The following is a 7,374-nucleotide window of genomic DNA, read 5'->3' as shown; positions in this document are numbered from 1 at the left end:
TGTTAATATGTTTCTGGTTTCAAATATGCGTTTGTTATTTTTCGGCGTGAGAAGAATTTCAATAATATTACACTAGTCCAGATAATCGCTTTGAAGTAATTGGGTGTTGTTATGATCAGCAGTTGCATAGTAAGCTGACAGTATGTTAATCAGAGTTGTCACAGGCTTCAAACATTATAAAAGCAGCACTTTTGGTGTCTCTTTCATTATTTGATTGTTCCTGAGTAAAATTAATTGATTATATATGTTCCTAACAATGGATGGATGTAATACAGACGAATACTCTTGACATGATTTTATTAAAAATTTCATTTTGGTGTTCAAAACTTAATTTACCTACACAGTTCCTTCCTGAATGACACTACCATTAATTAAGCAACCTGAATTAGCTTTAATGCCATGTGAAAGATAAGTTAAATTCTTGAAACCATAAGAAGAATGAGGTGTTGTTTCAATGAGAACCATGATTGTCATCTTGGATGTCGTTAAATAGGCACAAGCTGTGCAGCCCTGGCAATCTTCACTGTGGTATTTTGGAGCACCCTTCCTGACCAATTGCGATGGCTGAACTTTTGGTCGCAACATCATAACCATAGACCCACATCTCATGGCGGCTACAGTAAAAGTTAAGCAAGTGTCCTTCCTGAAAAACATATATTTTGTCGTAAAAAAGAAATCATGTGAAAATTGTAAAGACGAAATCAAGAAACTGAATGAACGCATCACGAGCTTACAGTTCATAATCGGCAGTTTGAAAATGGACATTTCGAAAATACAACAAGAAAATAGTCAACTGAACACGCTAAAACTTGCGCGAGATAGTTCCACTGTTACGGAAAAGTGGTCAGATGTAAAGTGCAAAAACAGCAGGACCAAAGTGCAAATTCAGAAAACCTGTGAAAGTTACGCAAGCTTTGTGCACAAAAACACATTTCAAGTACTTTCGATTGCCGATAGTGAAAATGCAACGTACAGTTCGCATGAACGATGGGAAAAGTAAAAAGGCACTGTAGGGAATAAGGTAAGAGAAGAAAATTTACTGACGCAAACAACTGTGAAGGAGGTCAATATAAATGTGCCAACCAAAAATTGTGTCAAAGTGTGTAGTTAAACAATACAAAAGATTCGCAAATTGTGAACTCCAATAACAGGAAACTGTTTGTGTTTTCAGACAGCCATGGTCGTGGACTTGCGAGTAAACTAAAAGAAACAACTAAAACATTTTCGTGTGGTATAGTGAAACCAGGAGCCCCACTTAGTGAAAATAAAAAATGACCGAATCCGCAGAGGCAAAAAATCTGCATGATAAAGACTTCGTTGTACTTCCGGGAGGCGCAAACGACATCTACAAAAATGAAACAGCGAGTGCAACGCGTGATCTTAAACAGTGAGGAACCTCACTCAAACTAACGTAATACTTGTCAATATTCCGCATCGCTATGAACTTGTAAGATGGTCATGTGTTAACAGGGAAATAGAAAGTGCCAACAGTCAGTTTTCAAAAATCTGCAGACATTTTAAAAACGTGAAATGCGTTGATATAAGCAGTATTGGACGTAGATTCTACACGCAACACTGACTTCACCTGAATGGCTTGGGGAAAGAATATCTGACAAGCCTGATAACCAGGGTAATAAAAACCAAAACAATAATTGCATCGCCATCACCTGACTTCATAATGAAAACGCTTCAAAAAAAATCATTAGAAACAGCAGCAGCAGCAGCAAAACATGTAAAAAAAGACCAAATTTTAACAGAAAGAACAGTAGACATCGATTTCAACAACAAAAGAACTACTGTTCCTCATCAGCCAAGTATTATTTTAGACGAAAATAACAAAAAACGAGAAGACTCAAAGTTCACAAGGAAACACAGCAGTCGTGGTAGAACCAACATTTGAAGTCTCAGAAACATCATCACCATCAACAACAACAAATAGAAGGCTGTTGGACAGAAGAAATGCTGAGCCTCCTTGTCATTTCAAGGATTTTTTGTATGTGGGCCTGAAGAAAAAGAAGGGACAACAGTAGGTAGTGTCAGGTGTCTCCTCTCTCCAGTCTCAAGACAGACTCCAATGGATTCTCAGTCAGGTAACAGCACTAATAGAATGAAAAAGCAAGAGGAAGGCACCTCTTTCTTTCATCAAAATATAAGGGGCCTCTTAAACAAAACAGATCAACTCCTTATTAACATTAGTGAAAATGACAGTATAAATAATGCCCGGATTTTGTGCTTAACTGAGCACCATGTTACTGATAAATGTGCCTTGCCATCTATAGTAAGTTATAGTTTAGTAACATACTACTATAGGGAAAGTAAAGATAAAGGTGGAGTAACAATTTATGTTAAGGATAGTGTAGCATACAAAGCTATAGATATTAAGAAATATTGTGTGGAACAACAATTTGAGGCATGTGCCACAGAAATAACAACTAAATTCTACCCAATAATAGTGTTGGCTGTCTACAGGGCTCCTTCAGGTGACATAAAAACTTTTCTGCATTCAGTGGAACTCCTTCTGTCAGGGTTACTTTCAAAAGTGAAGGATATTGTAGTTTTAGGTGATTTCAATATAAACTTTTTGACAGAAAATAAGAATAAAATAGACTTTGAGATTGTGATGACCTTACATAATCTGACATCAGTAATAAACTTCCCAACAAGAATTACATCCGAGTGCCAAACTATGATAGACAACATTTTTTTAGATGTAAATAGACACCAGAATTATATTGTCAGGCAGGTTGTAACTGGGCTTTCAGATCACGATGGACAAATTCTCACTATGTATGACGTTAATCTGTTCAAAAAAGAATTTCCTCAATGGAAATTCATAAGAGTAATTAATGAAGAGGCAAAAGGAACTTTCAACCACTGGTTGCAGCAAATGGATTGGTCTTTAGTATATAGCCATGATGATGTTGACACTAAATTTAACTGTTTTATAAATGAATTCTGTGCTCTTTTTGAAGAAATATTTCCCAAGGAATGGGTCAGAAACAGTGCTTCCAATTCTGTAAGCAAGCCTTGGATTACAAGAGGTATAAAACAGTAATGTAAAACCAAAAGGGAAACATATGCTGCAATAAGATTCTGTAAAGATGTAGAAAATTTTGCAGAAATTAATACGGAATCAAAAGCCCTTTATTATGAGAAGAAAATAGATAATTCTAATAATAAAATAAAAACAATTTGGAGCATTGTAAAAAAAAGGAAGAGATAAAACAAGTAAAGAAGATGTAAATAATATCAGATATGAAGGTACCCTAGTAGATAACCCCAAAACGGTGGCTGAGATTTTTAATAAACACTTTCTATCAGTAACTCAACAGATTGGTTGCAAGCCCAATGTTGATGAAGCTGTAACTCTTTGTCAAGCAGTATATTGAAACACAATTTCAGAAATGCACCTTAATCCTGTCACTGTAGAAGAAATTCAAAAAATCATCATGTCTCTAAAAAGTATGAATTCTGCAGGGGTTGATAATATATCTAGTAATTTATTGAAATATTCTTGTGTGTGGATAAGTGACATTCCTCTGTCATATTTTCAATGCTTCCCTTCAGAAAGGTGTTGTTCCCAGTAGATTTAAGTATGCCATTGTGAAGCCCCTATGCAAAAAGGGCGATAAAGCTGAACTAACTAACTATCGACCTATCTCTTTACTGACAGCTTTCTCCAAAATTCTAGAAAAGCTAATACATGTAAGAATTACTGATCATCTCATAAAGAATGGAGTTCTCAGCAAGAGCCAATTTGGCTTTCAAAAGGGCTGTTCACCAGAAGATGCAGTCTACGCACTTGCAAATGAAGTCCTAGAAACCCTTAATGAAAAAATGCTAGCACTTGGTGTCTTCCGTGATTTATCAAAAGCGTTTGACTGTGTTCATCACCAGATTCTCTTCCAAAAAGCAAAATTAGTAGGAATAAGTGGTGTTGCAGGCAATTGGCTACAGTCGTACCTCCAAGACAAAACAAAAAGTTGTCTTGAATAGCTCGGGTGGAGTATGTGACACTTCCTCAGATTCTGAATGGAGTTACATCACATGTGCAGTGCCTCAGGGCTCAATTCTTGGGCCACTATTATTCCTGATTTTTATAAATGATCTACCATCATGTACAACCCTGCTGTGTAAATTTACATTATTTGCTGATGATACCACAATTCTTATGAGCAGTAGAACAGACAACAATCTTGAGGAACTCATTAATCACATACTCTCAGATGTGGTTAATTGGTTCAAGGTGAATGGTCTCTTATTAAATTCCAGTAAGACCAGCTTTATTCAATTCTGTACAAAAACAGAAAAAGAGAGAGATAAGTGTGACGTGGTAATCAACCAATAGTTAGAATGGAAACAACAAAATTTCTTGGAGTGCACATTGACAAGAAAATGAACTGGTCTTCACATATTATTGATCTCTGTAAGAGGCTTAGCTCTGCTACCTATGCTTTACGGGTTGTCACTACATGTGTTGAACCTAACACTGCAAAAGTGGCATACTATGGCGATTTTCATTGTCTCATTGAGTACGGAATTATTTTTTCGGGCAACCAGCCATTAGCAAGGAAAGTGTTCATTGCACAGAAGCGAGCTTTAAGAATTATATGTGGATTACGCCCAAGAGACTCGTGTAGAAATAGCTTTCGTAATCTTAAAATATACACAACTACATGCCAATATATTTTTTCTCTCATGTGTTTTGTTTGTAAAAATATAGAGATTTCAACCAAACAGTAATTATCATGAGCATGACACACGGAGGAAGAATGACATATACAGTGAACTCAGAAATTTGAGCTTGGCACAAAAGGGTGTCCACTACACTAGAGCAAAACTCTTCAATGCTCTTCCTCCCGAAATAAAGACAAAGATTCATAACAAGAGTGAATTTAAGAAAGCACTAAAAATGTTTCTGCTAGAAAAAGCTTTTTACAGTCTAGATGAATTTTTAACTAAATAAATTGTAATATTTTAATATTATATAATACAAGTTGACATAATGCCACTAAGAATTTTATTTAACCTGAGCTGTGTATCTGTGTGCTCTGTATCTGTTTTCTGTAGTGTTTTAATGATTCTAAGAAAATATGTATTTTCTTTTTCTGTATTGCTGCCCAAAGAATATACTGTATAAATTTTTATATAATTATGTTCTCAAATTTCTGTATATGCTATAAGATTATCAGAGTGTATTTGTAAAAAACTGACTCGTTCCACGTCCTTGTGTATCCAACACAGTTAGACCTATGGAACACGAAATAAATCAAATCAAATCATTTCTATTAAGAGCACAAGCTGTGCTGCCCTGGTATCATTTTATTTGCATATCCACCTGTAATGCATTTCCTCAGCCAAACAGTTGGTAAAAGAATGGCATAAGATTTCTGAATTGTATATTGATAAAATAATGGTGTACCAAATACAAATAATACATACATTTTAGGAATTGTGATTAATTTTGATTTTCTAGGCAAATTCTGTATTGGGGCAGTACTTGGTTCTTGGGAGGAATAAGGAGAATTTTGTTGGTTGGATGAAGACAACAGCTGGTGCAAATCAGAAACAGGCTAATGATTGTTACCGTTGTCTCTCAGAGTGGAGTGATCAGTTTTTGTGAAATGCTGGAACAGAACTAAAAATAGAGTTTTCAAGCTATGTATGTGTTTTACAAATTAAATAGCTTTATTGTATTTTATGTATCTTGGTTTGGTGCTCTTTCAGCCGATTGTAATATGTGTTAAAGTCAGAATATTATTACTGTTGCCTATTGGAGTAATTGATTTTTGTTAGTCAGTTTTTTGATTTAAAGTGGGTGCATTTTTTGTTCAGTTTGAAACTACTCTCATGATTCTGGGATTAGAATAATAGATTTTTTTAGATTGGTGTTTGGAAATTTTATTTGTAGGAGATGTGTTCTGAAAAAGACCAGAATGTTATTATAATGTCTTTATTGCTCATGATACTTCATTTTAAGCACTGTTCCGCATAAAGTAGTACTCTCCACCCTTCCCAATATTTCTTCCATTTTTGGAAAGCCATGTGGAATGCTTTTTCTGGGACGGTGCACAGGTCTCATCATATTGTCCTGATCTCTATGGTTTGGAAACAACGGCCTTTCAAGCTGGTTTTAAATTTGGAAAGCTAGGTCTGGAGGGGGGTGGCTGCAGCACATTGTGAGTCTTCACATTTTGCCAGATGGCTGCAGACATGGAGCAATGCACGAGCTGGCACATTGTCACGATACAACATCCATGTTCAGTTATTATACAGTTCAGGTCTCATCCTGCCACAAAATTCCTGAAACATGCAAAAATTCCCTGATAACTTCCAAGTTTTGCCAGGTGGTACAAATTCCTGACAGACAATGCCTTTATGGTCAAAAAACTATTATCACCTTGATCTTTGACCAACTCTTTTTTTCCCCTGGGAAGAGATCCTGTGCCCACCCACTCTAACAACTGCACCATAAACACAGCCATGAACCCACATCTCATCTCCTGTTATGGTGTTCTTAAGGAAGTTTTCATTGTCTCTGCAGTGGCAAGCAATTTCAACATGCATGTCTGATCATCAGTCAATAAATGTGGCACAAATTTTGCATTGCCACAATGGATTAGAAGTTTGTCACACAAAATTATGGTTTGGTCCTTCACTGGTGCCCACTTTGTCAGCAGCTTCTGAACAGTTAAACAATTCCATAAACCACAGCATGAACTTTCTTGATATGGTCTTTATCTGTTGATGTGGTAGATCATGCAGGACCGGTATCTTCACTGACCTATCTTCTGTCATGTTCAGAAACTTAAGCCACTCATAGCACTGTGTGTTACTCATACAGTCCTCCCCATATGGTTGATTAAGCAGTCAAAATGTATAAAAGATTAAATAAGTTTACACACACAATCTTCTTCAAGCTTTTTTTAATGTCACTTTGTCACTAATCTGACAAACAGCATGTACATGTGTTCACTTCACCAAACATAGCTTGGCAAAGCAACTAATGGTCACATCAAAATTATGTTATTGACAGTTTGTTTTCTAAACTCTGCCACTAGGTGTACTCAGTAGCCAGAGCATGCTCCCTCTGCCAGTTGATGCTCTATTTCAAAAGTTGTCTTTTTTTTGGACACATCTCAGATATTCATATTTGGTCTTGTGATGTCTTATGCAGATATAAGGCGATTAATTCTAGACATGTTCTTCCATAAAGACTACAATCTATTTTGTATAAACATAATAAATTATCATTTAAAATGTAGCTATTTTCAGGTATAATTTTTTAATTTTTGTTTTCAATGAAACTAAACCATCAAATGTTCCATTTGTTTATTTTGCTGTATGTAGTTTTTATGCATATTAAGGATATTG

General features: G+C 35.7%; 1 long non-coding RNA gene across 1 annotated transcript; it reads left to right on the top strand.

The window, feature by feature from the left end:
• The first annotated feature begins 1,081 nt into the window (after positions 1 to 1,081).
• LOC124595812 lies at positions 1,082 to 5,696 on the top strand. The gene is made up of 2 exons (XR_006978250.1): positions 1,082 to 2,090; positions 5,477 to 5,696. It is a non-coding gene; the product is annotated as an uncharacterized LOC124595812 (long non-coding RNA).
• Positions 5,697 to 7,374: the final 1,678 nt, after the last annotated feature.

This window comes from Schistocerca americana, chromosome 2 (assembly GCF_021461395.2).
Source record: "Schistocerca americana isolate TAMUIC-IGC-003095 chromosome 2, iqSchAmer2.1, whole genome shotgun sequence".
In the NCBI taxonomy this organism is placed as follows: domain Eukaryota; kingdom Metazoa; phylum Arthropoda; class Insecta; order Orthoptera; family Acrididae; genus Schistocerca; species Schistocerca americana.
Note: the sequence above shows the minus strand (reverse complement) of the source record. Positions and strands in the feature narration are given on the sequence as shown.